This window comes from Eschrichtius robustus, chromosome 15, assembly GCF_028021215.1.
Source record: "Eschrichtius robustus isolate mEscRob2 chromosome 15, mEscRob2.pri, whole genome shotgun sequence".
NCBI lineage: Eukaryota > Metazoa > Chordata > Mammalia > Artiodactyla > Eschrichtiidae > Eschrichtius > Eschrichtius robustus.
The window spans coordinates 35,517,876-35,534,730 of NC_090838.1; the positions used below are offsets into that span (position 1 = coordinate 35,517,876).

At 47.0% G+C, this 16,855-nt stretch overlaps 1 long non-coding RNA gene across 2 annotated transcripts in view; it reads left to right on the top strand.

The window, feature by feature from the left end:
* Positions 1-16,855, top strand: part of LOC137777737 (uncharacterized) — a 207,929-nt gene that overhangs the window by 79,246 nt on the left and 111,828 nt on the right. For both annotated transcript variants that reach the window (XR_011076607.1, XR_011076606.1), the window contains exon 3: positions 3,891-4,071. This is a non-coding gene — a long non-coding RNA (uncharacterized lncRNA). The remainder of the gene's footprint in view (positions 1-3,890; positions 4,072-16,855) is intronic.

Sequence of the window (16,855 nt, forward strand, 5' to 3'; positions counted from 1 at the left end):
AAGGAATTTGTCATAGTATAGATAGGGGTGGATAGAAGACATAAAACCATTTTTGTGTTTATTTCCCACTAAGTTGAGACTCTTCAATAAACCAGTTATATTTGTGAATTCTTGAAGGATCAACATACAGTTCAGTAGATTCACAAGCCCTAGACTAGACAATGGAGCTACAAAACATGAGACCACAATGAAGCATCAAGAACCGCTGAAAAGGGCTTCCCTGGTGGCGCAGTGGTTAAGAATCCGCCTGCCAATGTAGGGGACACGGGTTCGAGCCCTGGTCTGGGAAGATCCCACATGCCGTGGAGCAACTAAGCCCGTGCGCCACAACTACTGAGCCTGTGCTCTAGAGCCCGCGAGCCACAACTACTGAAGTCTGTGTGCCTAGAGCCGCTCTGCAACAAGAGAAGCCACCACAATGAGAAACCCGTGCACCGCAGCAAGGAGTGGCACCTCGTTCACCGCAACTAGAGAAAGCCCGCGCACAGCAATGAAGACCCAACACAGCCAAAAATAAATAAATAAAATAAATAAATTTTTTAAAAAAAGAACAGCTGAAGGTTAAGCTTTAAAGATAAATAAAACCTTCAAAAAGAAACCTAATTGTGGGAAAATGATTTTTGAACCAGGAAACATGAGTACAATGAAATAGTTCACAGTGGGAACGCAAACAGAATTGTCATCATTCTAGAAAAGCACTGAGGAGATGCTGCAGGTGGCCATGGTGGGCTGTGTGCTAACCGAAGTCATACCGGAGCAGAAACTAAAAGTGAACAAAGCAAGTGGTGAGTGCACAGAGGAGAACACCACACAAAGGAAAGCAAAGATGCTGTGAGAGGAGGCTGGTCTCTGCCTTGCCTCAGTCCCAATTCCCTTTCCTTTCCTCCTCTCTCCTTACAAATGAGATGCTTCCACATCTGTGATTCATGGGGGCCAGCCTCAGTGGTGTTGGTTCAAGAGAACAGAGTTCAGAAGCCAAACATGATGTCACTAGAACTTCAGTTCTGTCCTTGGATTTCTCAGTGATGAAAGCGGATACTTCTGAGCCCACACATCTCTCCACCTCTGCGCCTTGCCAGGACACAGCTTTCTCCTCTCCCCATAATTCCACCTCAAAGCCACGCAGTGCCTCTCGGACCTTTCTCTCCTTTCCCCTTTTCTTCCAATTTCTGCTTTTCAAAGGCCCAGGGTACCACCTTCCCCGGCAGGGATGACTTCAAGGGTGGGAAGGAGAGGCCAGGAGGTGGGTCAGTTGGAGTCCCTTTAGCAGGAGAGGGGAAGAGGGAGGCTGGGAACAATCACTGGTTAATGATTTTATCCCGTCAAACAGTAAGTATGTAGGGTCTTTGCGGCCAGATGAACCTGACAAGGACACTGTGTGACTCAGAGTGAGTTACTTAACCTCTCTGAGCTGCAGATTCTTTAGATTTAACTGGGCATGATGATTCCTGCCTCATGGGGTTGGCTGTGAGGGTTGAATGGATGACCCGTGAGAAACACAGGGTCCCCTTGAGCCCAGGGGAGCTGAGCATATCTCTCTGTGGCCCCCGGGGACATGGGAGTGCAGCCACCTAGAGCCTAGGGGACATGCGTTCCTCAGAGCCCCCCAGGATGAGGGGCTTCCCCTCAGCCCCTGAATCCAGCTTCTCGGGGCCAGAGCCCCCCTCTCAGCTGCTCTGGGCTCTCTCTGACTCCCTGCTTCTTCCTCAAGACCTGGCCCAGCTGTCTGGGGGCTTCCCCTGCTTTCCTCTGATGTTGGAGGAGGCTGCCTTTTCATCTGACTGCCTGGTTGGTTTGGTTTGATACTCCCTGACTGTGCGCCTCTGGTGCCCAGGCCTTGCTGTGGGAGCCTCTGGCATTAGCTTTAGAGGTGTGGATCTGTGGGGCTGGTTGGGAAACGTTCCTTCAGGGACATCCAGGCAGAAGGGCTTCCCTGCTTGGCCTGGTGCCCCAAATCTCCAAGCAAACGCCTTCTCTGAGCCCCAGATCTCTGCCCCTGCTCTGTTCGCTTTGCTGCTCTGACTGGTCAGTTCCCCTGGGTCCTCTCAGATGGCTGGGCCCTTCCTGCCTGCCCGGGATGGGGGCCCTGAGGCCAGCAGTCCCTCCTCCCCTGGCACAGCCCTGGGACTGCCTGGAAATGTGGCTTTAGGGATCAAAGGTGGAAATCTGAGGGAAGGAAGGAAGCGGGGGAGGGAGGGAGGAAGGGAGGAAATAAGTCAGTCACTGCTCCATCACAGGGCTGTGACGTGATGCTCCTAGGATTCTATCTGTAAAGGGCGAGCCCCGTGCCCCACACAAATGTGTCAGGTGGCTATGGACCTGACGCGTCGTCTTATTAATTTATGAGAGTCAGATGGAGGAACCACACTTGGCTTCTCGCGGCTCAGTTTGTCTCAGGGTCAGCACAGCCAGCACTTGAGATAAGCAGTCGACTCTGCTCCCCCAGGCTGTTCTGACTCGGGCATGGGTTCATCTTCTCACTGTTGGCGCACAAATCAGGGCTAGTGTCAACAGGATGGGGAGGCCCAAGGAGTGGGGAGTGAGAAGCTGTTTAACCCACTTAGTGAATCTGCTGCTTAGAAACACAAACAAATAATGAATGTGCTAATTACGAAAGACAACAAGGTTTGCCGGCTTTCAACACCTGTCAGTCATCTCATTCCAATCTTCCCACAGCCTGTGAGATGGGGCGCGTTTTTCCTGGATTTGCAGATGTACTGCTGAGGTGACTGAGAGCCAGAGAGGTTCAGGGTTGTGCAAGTGTGCACAGCTGAGTGCAGATTCAAACCCAGGGCTGAGTGTCACCACCTCCCGGGCAGGCTGTCCTTCCCATCACGTTGTGGGCTCCTTCCGGGCAGCCCTCGGCCAGCGAGGAAGCCGGCGGTAACTCAGCATGTCACTCTCTCCCGTTGGCGGAAGGGTGACCACTCTCAGCACCCACAGGAGGAGGGACCCACCCCAGGTCTCAGGAGGCTCCTTGTGCTGGCCCTGGACGGGCCCCTCAGGCCTGGGAGTCATTGAGCCAGTGAACTGGGGGTGTGGATGGGGCAGGAGCACTGGCCTCGGAGTGGGACAGCCCTGGGGTTCCAAACCCAGGCACTTACAAGCTGTGACTTCAGGAGGGCCACCTTCTGTGCCTGGGCCTCATCTCCTTCAACAATAAGTGGGAAGCCAGAGAGTGGGGGTGCATCATAATCCCAATTTCTTATACTTGCTGTGAGTTTCTCATGTTTGCCCCATAAATGTTCTTTTAACTCTGTGGCCGCAGAGACTCCTCAAGGCCACCCAGGAAGGGTCTGTGCAGGGTAAGGAAGGCCTTACGGCTGATGGCAGGTGAGAGAAATGCTGAGGGTAGTGTGGGCTGGAAAGGGAGTAATTCAGCATCTTCCCCAGCCAGAGGCCCCTTGCACGAATCCATAGGCCTTTGCAGTTTTCCGAGTGCTTTGCACACTTAACCTAGGAGAGTTGGTACCCCATTTTACAGTTGGTGAAGCTGAGGCTTAGGGGAGGAAGGAATGCTCGTGAGTTCCTACTCCACCCCCAGCTTACACTGGGCACTCTGGCACCTTTTGTCACCCTTATAGAGACCCTCCCTACGGGGTCAGTATTATTGTGCCCATTTACTGTTGAGGAGACCAAGGCTCAGGAGGAGTCATTTGCCCATGATCACACAGCTACCAGATGGTGGAACTAAGGTTGATGCCTGGGGGCCCCTGATTACAAAGTCTATGCTTCATTCACCACGAGGACAGGACAGGTACTGTGCTCAAAGCCAGCTTTCTGGACATTGAGTCCAGTGCTCTTTCCTTGGCCCACGTTCCCCTTGTCCCGCTCAGAGACTTCAGAGGACACTAAGTTGGGATCTGACAGCTGTGCTTTTGCCTTCTCAGGTGCACCGCGTTTCCAGTGGGCTCCCACTTGGTGCTGGCTTGGCTTCTTGGAAAGAGAGTGAAAAGTCAGAGCCTCAGAGCTGCCACTGAACTCCACAGCCTTCACCTTGCCTCTTCCTGTTTGGAGGACCCAGATCCAGTTAGCGCAGTCCTGCTTCCCAACTAGGAGCCCATCCGCTGAGTAAGTGCTGGTGGGCAGGGCACTGCCCGTTATCACACCGTTGCTTACGCTGGTGCAGAACAGGATCCCGGCTGGTCCGGCCTCCTGGGGAGGCCAGGTGTCCCTCTGGGCCTGGGAACCCATTCCCCTGGGGCTGAGGTGTTGCTTCCCTTGATGGTAATATGGTTCAGGGCTCTTATTTCTGTGGCTCAGGAAGCGAGGGGGTGTGAAAGGGTTAACTTAATTTTGGCCGTTATTCCTTTTTGGCAACTGCAAGTCAGCTTAATAGGATCTCAGCTTTCCTGTTGCCTCACCAATGAAACAGAAACCAGACCACAAGGGGGTCTGGAGCTGGTTACACGGTGATGCCCCCGGTGATGCCTCCTGGTGGGCTGAGGGGCCTCCTCGGAGATCTCATTAGGAAGTGACACTAGAAACGCCACGCAGGGCTCCCCTGTCACCCGGGTAGGGGAAGGGGCAGGGAACTGGGGGCTCCCCGGAAGGCCCGGCTCCAGGCAGAGGGGAAAGAGGGCAGGTGTAGTGTCCACAGATGTGGGCTGGGATCCCGGCTCCACCACCTTTACAAAATCAGGGAGTCACAGCCTGCTGGGGTTCTTACCACTCAGGATTCAGTGCATAAAAAGCACTCAGCTTGCCACAGAGCATGCCCAGCTCAGTAATTGTCAGCCCTACCCAACTTCTGGTGTTTCTCTCTCCCGCTCCTCCACTCCCGGGCCTTTTCTGTTCCTCTTCTCTCTTCCTGAGGCGCTCTTCCTTCTGTTCATTTCTTGGCCAGCTCTTACTTCAGATCTCAGTCTGAATGTCACTTCCTCCAGGAAGCCCTCTGAAACCAGGCTGGCAGACCTCCTGGTGCCCTGAACTTCCCCTTCCGGTCTTGTCCCTAGCCTTCCCCGCCTCCATCGTCGTTTCCCCGTGAGGCAGGTGTTGACTGTGGCTCCCTCACCCTGGGGCCTTGGCAGCAGGGCCTGCGAGGGTCTGCACCATTCACAGCCTTGAGAGGGAAAGAGGAACGGGTGGGCGGTGGGGGGGGAGGGACAGGTCACCGGTGCTCTGACCCACCGAGGCGCCCTCCGGGAGCCAGGAGCAAGGGGATTTAGCCAATCCCGAGGTCGGGACTCTCCTGCCAGGATCGCTTTTCTCTCCGCTGTGGTTTTCATTATTTTTCATTCCCAGACTATTTTGGAAGCTGGCTGCCATGGGAACTGAGTCTTTGGAAAGCCCCGGCCTCTTTTCCCCCCCTGCTCCCACCCCTCCTTCCATCTCCATTCCCTCTTAATTGGTTTTTAGTTCCCTGGCTTTCAGGCTGGTCTGTTTATTTTGATTGCTGCTCGACAGAGCAAATCTTTAATGAACCAGCTTGTGGGGAGCGCCCTTAGCAGCCGCCTGCCTCCAGGGAGTGGGGGAGGTGCTGGGCCCGGGAGGAGGTGGTGGCCAGGCTCAGGGTGGCAGTCTGTGGTTTGGGCCCAGTCTTCCTTCAGGTATAGTCTGAAGTAAGGAAACAGAGCTTGTCCTCCCCAAGCTGTCTGCAGCCTCAGCCTGGAAGAGCCCACAGCTCTTTTAAACAACCCTTCACAGGGCTCCCCCCGTCCTCCCAGTGACCCTGAGGGGAGTGGGGCTCAGGGAGACTGAGAGACCCCATCACCCAGCCAGCAAGCCTGTGCCTCCGTGATCTGGGGCCTTGCTGTCATGCCTATGTCTTTTTTCCTTGTATCCTCAATTTCCCAGGAGCGTCACTCACCCTTAGGCCAAACTGGCAGCCTATGGTTCCAGCTAGGCTCTTCCAGACCCTGGCTTTGTGAGCCAAGGCCTCCTTGTTTTATGCCTCGGTTTCCCCACCTCTGTGGCTCTAGTTTAGAGCCATCTGTGCCATACACTACTTATAGGGCGGCTTCTTAGACTGGATGAGATTATGTGTGCCTGCAAACTGGAAAAGGTTGTATGAATGTGTGTCACTATGATGAGTGTACAACACACTCCATAGAGTTTTCCTAGCTGTAGCCAGGCTAGAAGAAGCCCCAGGCCCTTTGACTGGCCCCATCTTCAGGGTGACCTCAGGGGATGTGGGTAGTTTCCCCTTTCTTATTGACCCCATTCTGCTAGAGCCATTGATCATAGAAGCAGAGACCCATGGGGTGTTGGAGTGAGAAGCTGCCTTAGAGATCAAGCCCAGTGGCTTTCAAACTGGTGTTAAAGGCTCCAGGGTTCTGTGACTGGGACTTTGAGGACAGTAGGAGTGGGGCTAGCCTTCTTCCCATTCCTAACTTCATTCCAAGGGCCTCTGCTTTTATCTGCTCTGTATCATGGGGTCATGTGGTATTTCTTTAGAGGGGAGGGCTCCCTTTCTGTACTGGTCATGGTTGGCTCTCCAGAATATGTTCAGACCAGATGGCGATCCCATCTTTCCTTTTCTGTGATTGGTTGGAAAGAGGCACTTCTGGCCAATGAGCGGTAAAAGGAAGTCTGATAGGGCCTTGTGGGAAAAACTTCTTGCTCCTAAAACTCAAACACAAGAAAGATGGATTCACTTCATTCTTGGCTAGGGGTGTGCGTTGGTTGTGCTGCCTGGTACTGTGGTAGCCATCCTGTGCCCCTGAAGGAAGCCAGATCAAGGACAAAGCTAATCCATGGAGAACTGCAGAGTGCCTGACGACATTGGTGGGCAGCTGACCATACCAGCCCTGGAGTGGTCCTGTCTCTGGACTTTATCAGATGATAACTTTCTTTATTGTTTAAGCCTGTTTGAATACACTATCTTTCTGTTTTTGATTTTTGCCGTTCGTTTTTTGCTTGCTTTTATTATTTACAGTTAAATGCAAACTAATGGATGCATACTTTGAAAACTTTGACCTAGCTCGGTCCCCACATTCCAAAGATAGGGTGACTGAGGCCCAAGGGAATTGGGAGTGACTGGGTCAAGGTCATGTCCTGATTAGTAGCAGAGGTGGTCCGGCATCCCAGGACTTCTGACTGCTGGTCTAGGACTCTTGCCTTGGATTCACAGCTGGAGATCTGGTCTCCTGGGGCTGTCCCAGCTGGCATTGCCTTCTGGTCTCTGGAGGATCCAGGCAACCTAGGGAGGCCCTGCAAGGCTGAGAGAGTTGGGACCAAGGGGGCAGTATAAGACTGAGGGCCTCTTCAGCTGTTCTTGTGGGCAGCTTCTGAAAAGCACATGGTAGATGGATAATCCATTCCTGTGCCAGGCTGTGAGATCATGAAAAGAGGGAGAAAGTGAGGCATTCAGGGTAGCCATGTATATCAGTTAGGAATTACATTTGGCTGCTTAAGATAAACCTTAAACAAGTTACACAGTTATTTTTCTTACATAATAGGAAGTCTAGAGATAGGCAGTCCAGGTTGGTACAGCTGTTCAAGAAAGTCATTAAGAATCAAGACTTCTGCTATCTTCCTGCTCTGCCATCCTTGGCTTGTAGCTTTTATCCTCATGGTCACAAATGGCTGCACTACTTCCAGGCTTCACAACTGAGTTCCAGGCTGGAAGAAGTGGGTAAGGAAAAAATTTGTGCTGGCTGGATCAATGTCTTTTTATCCAGAAGCCCCACTATAAAATTCTTTGTATGCCTCATTGGCCAGAAATATGGACATCTTCAGCTAGATTTGGAGGAGGTGAATATTTTTAACAGGGAATTTTGCTGCCCCAGACAAACTCAAGATTTTTTTAGAAAGGAGAAAGGGGGAAGTGGATATTGGGAGGCAACCAGCAGTCTTCCACAGCAGGATTTGCTCAGTCTTAGCAGAGCAACTGAGCCAGGAATCAAACCCAGAGGGTGTGAGCCTCTCTCTGAAAGCTCTGAAGCTGCTCAGGCCTCAGTTTGCTGCTTCCAGGGTCTCCTCCCTCTTAATCATCTCCATCACAGATGTCAAAGTAATCTTCCCACAGCACTGGGTCTGTCACATTACTTCCTGGCCTGAAATGTCCCTTTGCCCATAGGATGCAGTCCACATTCTTTGGCTTAGTATTTAAGGTCTTCTGATCAAGTTGCAAACCACGTCTCTGGGCCAATTCGATTCCTATCCCCATCCTCAGCTTGCTTTTTTCCCCATTTGGGCATTGCCCAAACTTCTGGTAAGAACCAGAAGTTCGCATCAGTTGTGCAGTAGCAACATCAGAAGACCTGGTGACTAATACAAGACTTCCTTTTTTTGCTTAGAACCTTGCCTTTTATACACTGACCCTCGCCTTAAGAAATTAACCAGTCTAAGTGTGTGTCCTATTCTGATAACCTGCTCTAGGAGCTTCTGAGCCCCACAAGGAGGAGTAAAATAAAATGCATTCATTTCTCCTAACAAGATGTCATTTAAGAATTGTCAGTATAGTGTTCTCCCGTGCTGCACTAAGTCAATAAAAGTCAGTTTTCCTTCTATCAGAACAACTTTCTCTAACTGAACAAGGGTTTTCTCCAATTTAGACATTATTCATCTGATCTCACCTTTGTCTTGTCCTGTTTAGTCCTAAACTTTCTTTGTCTCTAAGGGGAAAAAATGGCCATAGCATTGTCAGCAGATGAGTACCAATAAGTCGATGGCCAAAACCAGCCCCAAGGACCAACCAGTTTAAGGTCTTGCTTGGTTGGTGACCTTCAGAGGATGAACTTCAGCTTGGCTCTCCGTCTGAAAATGTTTGCCTCCATCCTGAGTTTGTGTCCCAGAGGGTAGATGTGTGAGACAAAATTTCCAAAAACCTCTTTTGCTGAGGGACTGCAGCTGGAGATAGCTCCCCTCTGGTTGGGAGCCCGAGACAGGAGGTGCAGAAGCAACTCATTTGTCCAACTGTTATTAACTTACATGGGGTCATCTCAGTCCAAGTCTGCTTCTCCACTAGGCTGGAGGCCCACTCTTTGTAGGATTCTCATTGTAACCCAAATTCTTGTGCATATTTTACAATATGGCAGAACCCCTCCAAGAACAGTCTGGAATTACAGTGGCCAGGTTGGGGAACTTACTTACAATATGACCCAAATGGCCCATCATAATGGTGCCTTAGACCAGGAATCAAGAAACTTCTTCTGTAAAGGGCCAAATAGTCAATGTTTTAGGCTCTGTGGGACACACGGTTTCTGTTGCAACTCTTCAGTTCTGCCATTGGGGTGCAAAAGCAGTGATAGATGGTCCAGATAGGCATGACTGTGTCCCAGCAAAACCTTATTTACAAAAAAAGTCCATGGGCCAGAATTGGCCTGTGGGCTATAGTTTATTGAACCCTGCTCTAGTGCATACCTCACCTGCCAACAACATAATCTTGGCAAAACAGTAAAGGTGGGGCATGCCTGGGAATCAAGACCTCAAGGCCCATTAGAAAACTTCCAAATGAATGTCATACAATTATCCCTTTTAATGGAATATGAATATGTCCTGCTGTTTTTGTTTTTGTTTGTTGTTGGCTTTGGGGGTATGTTTGTATTTAGATTTGTTGAAACCTTTCCTTGTGTTGAAGAGCATCAGAACAAGCCATTCAGTTTTGCGTTTCCTACTGGAGGGGTCCCGTCTACTGCTGTAGTAATGAGTATCCTCATATTACTAAGATGATCATTAAAGAGTTCTGCAAGAAGACAGTGCTGCTTACTTAAAATTCCTCTGTCCATACCACCCCCAGTCTTCAGGCAAAGTAGAAGGATGAATGGAATTTTCAAATTAAACTTAGCCCAGCTTTCAGAAACAACTGAATTTCCCTGGTCCAAAGTCCTGCCCTTGGCCTTAATGACAGTAAGATGAACTGCTTTGAGAGTACATCAACTGTCTCCTAATAAGTTAGTAACAGGCCTCCCCAAGCATCTAGGACTATCACCTCCAATCCTTGACTCTACCCTGCTAGGAGCAGCAATAGCCAAATACTGCAAGGGGTCAATACAATAGGCCAGTTTTATTATTAACGTCCTCCTACTCCATGCCTGCACAAACTAAAACTTCGTTTTTGGAAGAAACATCATAGAAACGCAGCCCTTGGACCCTGATGGAAAAAGACATTATCAGTTACTGCTAATACCTAGGAGAGCAGTAAAACTCCAAGGGTTTGATTTTTGGATGTATGCTTCCCAATTAAAGAAACACAAATCACCCCTGGCAACTGGAAGGCCATCACGAACAATAATTTCCCAGTGGGGATGCTTAAGGATCCCCCAGAAGCAGAAGATCTTCAGAAGGAGACTCTAACCTGAGACCTTCATGGTAAGCAGAAGACAGCAAGAAACAGACGTGCTTCCAGATCTTCAGAATAAGATGGCTCAGATGCGGGAAGTCACAAATTAACACACTCTCCTTTGTCTAACACTCTTCCTTTAATTTTTGCCTATTTCTTTCTACTTTGCTATTTTGTGGCAATAGTTTGCTGATAGTATAGCTGCTTCTCCATAGCATAAGTTTTATTTAGAAAATGTCTTTGGTCATTATCATGTTTATTATTGTTATTATCATTTTTATAAATTTATTTATTTATTTTTGGCTGCGTTGGGTCTTCATTGCTGCGCACGGGATTTCTCTAGTTGCAGCGAGCGGGAGCTACTCTTCGTTGCAGTGCGTGGGCTTCTCATTGCGGCAGCTTCTCTTATTGCGGAGCATGGGCTCTAGGTGTGTACGGGCTTCAGTAGTTGTGGCACGCGGGCTCAGTAGTTGTGGCACACGGGTTTAGTTGCTCCACGGCATGTGGGATCTTCCCGGACCAGGGATCGAACCTGTGTCCCCTGCATTGGCAGGCGGATTCTTAACCACTGCACCACCAGGGAAGTCCTATTATTATTATTATTTTGGTTCTACCCATAAGAGGTGTCAAGAGATTATCCAGCTCTATCATTAGGCACCTACATCCTCAACACAGTCTATGCCCCACTAGAGGACTATTTTTGTGTGTGGAAATCAAGCCTTAACTTCTTAGAAATGCTTAGGTATTTAAGATCCCAACACCTTCTGTGGAACATGTCTCACTGAAGCATGCCTCCAGGAACTTACAAAATGAAGTCACATAAGCTATTCTAGAAGACTACCTGGAAGAAATATTGATTCACTTTTTATGTGTACCATCCAAATGGTGATTTCTATAATGAGGGCTATATCACTGAAAAAGAAAGACAGAAATGTACTAGTAACCTTAGTTGATGTTATAAATAATTTTCCATAGCTTTTTTTTTTTTTAATTAATTAATTTATTTATTTATTTTTGGCTGTGTTGGGTCTTCGTTTCTGTGTGAGGGCTTTCTCTAGTTGCGGCGAGCGGGGGCCACTCTTCATCACGGTGCGCGGGCCTCTCACTGTCGCGGCCTCTCCTGTTGCGGAGCACAGGCTCCAGACGCGCAGGCTCAGTAGTTGTGGCTCACGGGCCTAGTTGCTCCGCGGCATGTGGGATCTTCCCAGACCAGGGCTCGAACCCATGTTCCCTGCATTAGCAGGCAGATTCTCAACCACTGTGCCACCAGGGAAGCCCTTCCATAGCTTTTGAGGTTCATTGGACAAATCTGAATTCTTTGGTCCAGTGGAAATGGACAATCAAATAGCTTTATATTTTCTATTAGCTAGCTGTGCCATTGCCAACATTTTGTGTTACACCTGGATAAATATTACTGACTAGGTATAACAATCTATTTTGAAACTGAAGGAGATGGCCACCTTTCTCTCTGAGGTAAACCCAAATGGACTCTAGGACATGATTTTTAACCTGGGATTCCACAAAGCCTAAACATCACCCTTTTCATCTCCATGTCCATGGTGGTTGCCAAGTGTAGACTCTCCGGAGCCTTGACTGTGGGTGAACAAGTATAATCACATCATATGATCCAACAACTCATCACCTGATGAATGGAACAGGGAGGCCAGATTTGTCCAACTCCAAACTGTTGTTTCTGAGATGATAATGTCACCTAGCATCCTGACAGTGATGTAGAGGCTGCTTTTGTGGCTGACCCTGTGGTTTGGCCAGAGAATGGCCATAAAGGGGAGGGTCTGGAGGATAAGAACCAGTACCCTTCTCCCATCAATTATGCAATTATCACCACAGCATGTCTGGATTTCTGTAACACTTTGTTCTTCACTCATCACCTCACCTCACTTGAACCGACCTTTGCCTTAAGAAAATAATCAGTCCAAATACTGGTTCCACTTCTGATATCCACCTTCTACTGGAAAAATGAAAACCATGGCCTCACTTCTCCTAATGAGACATCGTTTCAGGATTCTCTCTGCAACATTCTACCTGGGTGCAGTGGGTCAATAAAACTCAGTTTGCTTGTATCATCACAGGCTACATTTGGGGGAGGAGGCTTTTCATAGGAATTATTTTGGATCTGTTTTAATATCTTACACATTTACCAATATCTGGTCTAGAATCCTCTGAAAAAAATTCATGTTAGGTGTTCTAGTGACAAAAACTTTTGCATTTGGGGGAAAAGAGTTATTTGAATCCTGGAAGAGACACAGCATGCATGCCTTAATTAATTAGTTAGTTAATTCCCTTGTTTATTCAATGACTGTTTTGGGTAGCTGTTATGTACAGGAGCCTGTGCTAGGTGACAGCAGTTCAGCAGTGAGCAAGGCAGATGTGGTGTTGCCCTCGGGTAGCTCACAGAGGTGTTTCTTGAAAGCATGAGCAGTATTTTGTCTCCCTCACTAGTTCAGCCAGCTCTGCCCCATCCATAGCCCATGGCTGGAGGGATGCCCTGAGGATTATCCAGGGCAAAATTGTTTGCTTGCTATACAGCTGCTGCAGTAAGTTTGCATGCTCAGAATTCCCTTGATATCACAGAATTCAAGAGTTGGTAGGGAACTTGGACATAGTTATCCAATCTTTTATTATGTAAATTATGTTTATTTTATAAATTAGTAAACTGAGACCCAGAGATATTGAGAAACTTGCCCAGGATCACAGAGCAAGTGTGTTGCGTGTGTGTGTGTGTGTGTGTGTGTGTACACAAAAGAGGGGCATAAAAGTCATATATTCTAAGTAAGGTGAGTCAGAATCAAGGTCATTAAAAATGGGCTTTCTGGGAATTCCCTGGCGGTCCAGTGGTTAGGACTTGGCACGTCCACTGCCGTGGGCCTGGGTTCAATCCCTGATCGGGGAACTAAGATCCTGCATACTGCGTGGCCAAAAAAAAATTTTTTTAAAGGGGCTTTCTGAGAGACTGCCAATTGGTTATGAACTCCAAGGCTTTATTTTTTTATTTTTATTTTTTTTCAGGTTTTAAATTTTATTTATTTATTTATTTTACTGATTACATAATAACTGCTCATCACAGAACCATTCAAACACTATAAAGAGTAGAAAAAAGAAAATAAAGCAACAGTACTGCTTATAGTAAACCATTGTCTATGGCTGTACTAGCTACTTAAGTTTAAAATTAAATAAATTAAAGATCTGGTTCCTCGGTCACACTAACCACATTTCATGCGCTCAGTAGCCACATGCGTCTCCTGGCTACTGGTTTGGATAGCACAGCATGAATAGAACACGTTTCCATCATCATAGAAAGTTCTGATCGGCAGCCCTGGGTAATTTGGCCTTTTTTTCATAGTTCTCGGGGACAGTGAACAAATACATGTAATTTTATATAAATGGAGTATTTTTTTTTTTTTTAGAGATTTATGTTCAATTTGGAACCTGAATGTTTTTATTTTTTTTTTTTTATTTTTATTTTTTTTCACACACACACACTGTATTTTATTTTTACAAGGGATAAATAGACTGACACCAAGCATTGTACATGGATGACCACAACAAAAGCAACAATGATTGCAATTACCAAACATGAAACACACTCATACTATGTCATAATATTGACATTCAGCCCAGTAATCCTCCACTGTAACAGCTCCTTTACTTTGCAGTGAAAATTGATTTGTATATTCTTTGCCTCTGAGTCCTTGTGGGATTTTTTTTTTTTTAAATTCAGACAGAAAGTCACAAAAATTATACTCATCCTCATCAGTTCACTCAGTCCCATGTAATTAATTTTTTTTTTCATCTTGATCTTTTGTTAGCACTTTTATGAGTTCATCAGTTTTTCATTAGAGTTCTGAAAATGCTTATTCATTCAGTTCAGCAGTACAGTCAGTTACCAGAAACCTGTACTTGTCAGAGTCTTTTCCATGAATTTCTTGAAGATGAAACCCTTTTATAGGAACATATTTGCAAAATCATCAGAGTACACCCAGAACTGTCTGTAAATGACAAAAGACTTAAAAATGACCACGGTTAAAGATTTGATGAAAGTTCATAATAATGCAGTTGACAAGAAAATTAGTTATTTCTGAGATATACATTTTAAAGTAATAACTAGGATTATTACTTATAACATTATACCAGAACATATAAGATTTTTAGAAATTTCATGTAATGTCTGAAACATTTATATTAACATATTTCCATACATATTTCCATACAAATACAAATATAAGATTTTTAGAAATTTCATGTAATGTCTGAAACATTTATATTAACATATTTCCATACATATTTCCAAGGCTTTATTTTTTTTAAGTAAAAGATTGTTCAGTTTGAATATTGAAGCATCAGTGTTTCCTCTTTTTTGGAACATTAGGATTTTTAAAACTTGGATTAAAAATATCACATAAATTATTCAAAAGCATCCTCCACTCTTTACATAAAGCTCACATTCCTGTTGTGTTGTCAACAGAAGTAGCACCTTATAGCCCAAAAGTGATATCTGGGAGGTAAGGGTGGGTGGGGGGGAGTAAGACCCTTGAGAGGCATCAGGCCTCTTTCCCTGAGCAGAGGCAGTTCTGAGACAGAAGGGGTCACTCAGAGACAGAGACCCCTCTGCCTACCTCTTCTGTGTGGAGTTAGGCTCGATCCTCCCAGACTTGCTGACCCCTGAGAGACCCTTCCAAATCCAGATAATCCTGTAAGAGTCAACCCACCAGCCCATCACCAGCAGCTCCGTCAGAGCCTGAAATGTCCTGGTCTGGGATGAAGGGAAGCTGGGCCCCTTGAGACTGTCCCCTTCCTCGCCAGTAGAGATGGTCTTTTAGGTCTGGTGAGAGGTCTGGCAGAGTTACCCCAGGCCAGGGAGTCAGGAGGGTCTCGTTTCTTTCCCAAACTGCAATTATTGAAGGAAGAGGGACTTCATTTCGAACCAGCCTGGACCAAAATTTGCTTTGTTCTTTGGGGATCTATTCTTTGCAGAGGTGCTCCAAAGGGATGGTTGAAAATGGCACAAGGGTGACACAAGGGGAGTGGAACCATATGAGGGAGGATAAACCCCAGAGAATCCGAAGCTGGCTCCCAGACAGGGGAGTCGACTAGAGGGGAGATCAGCAGAGACAGACTTAATCCCTGTCCTCAGAGAGACCTGCTCATTGGGTTTTAGCAAAAGCCTCTGTGCTTTTTCTCTGTTCCTGGAGAATTTAGACAAAATATCCTTGAGCCCCATGAGGCAGGGGAGCAGGATGCCCTCCCCAAGCTGGACTGGGGCCTTCATGGGTCTGATGAAGTCTGCGTCTGGAGGGACTGAGTGCGGCTGGCAATTGGGAACAGAGCCTGTTGGGGAATGGAGGCTTCAGAGTGTCCTCAGAACTGGGAAGAACCATCTAATCCAATCCCTGCAATTGTCAGGGATGAACACGGAGGAACAGGAGAGGCAAGTCCTGCCCACGTCACACAGGACCTGTTGCGTTTCAAATGCAGAACTCCTGACTCCCAATGGAACCCTCTTCCCAGATCCTCAGCCTGAGCGCCAGCTTAGGGTTTATGGTTCGTTCCTTCGTTAGTTCGTTCGTTCGTTTGTTCATTCATTCATTCATTCGTGTGTTTCTTGAATAGCTGCTTTGTGCCTTGCCTTGGGTAAGATCTGTGGAAAAGTCAGAGGAAACTCACCATGTTATCTTTGCACCTCAGAAACTTAAACTCTAAGCACACACAAGCATGCACACCCACACACGTGCCCACAGAAACACACACATGCAAACACGTGTGTACAAGAACATGCATGCACATGCAAACACACACACAGTTAAGTTGTGATGGAGAGCGGTACATAGTCTCTTCCATAATGACCTTATGGACACAAAGTGTTATAGGAGATCAAAGCATGAGTAATGGAGTGTGCTGCGGTGGGGACCACTCTAAATCTCAAAGAGTACATCTTTGCCTGTACCTCAGAGATGGTCTATTTTATGTGTCTGCCCAGCTCCCCAGGCCCTGGCTTGCACAATGCCAGAATTCTTGGGATGGAATTGAATTGATTTGAATTGAAATGGAACTTAGCTAACTGTAGAGATAAGTAATGACCCGGGTAGTGAGTGAATCAAAAAGGTGAGTGGGGGAAAAAGGGGCATCAAAAAGGTGAGAAAGACACACCAGTTAGAATGGGCATCATCAGAAAATCTACAAACAACAGATGCTGGAGAGGGTGTGGAGAAAAGGGAACCCTCTTGCACTGTTGGTGGGAATGTAAAGTGATACAGCCACTATGGAGAACAGTATGGAGTTTCCTTAAAAAACTAAAAATAGAACTACCATACGACCCAGCAATCCCACTACTGGGCATATACCCAGAGAAAACCGTAATTCAAAAAGACACATGCACCCCAATGTTCATTGCAGCACTATTTACAATAGCCAGGTCATGGAAGCAACCTAAATGCCCATCAACAGACAAATGGATAAGGAAGATGTGGTACATATATACGATGGAATATTACTCAGCCATAAAAAGGAACGATATTGGGTCATTTGTAGAGACGTGGATGGATCTAGAGACTGTCATACAGAGTGAAGTAAGTCAGAAAGAGAAAAACAAATATCGCATATTAACGCATATAT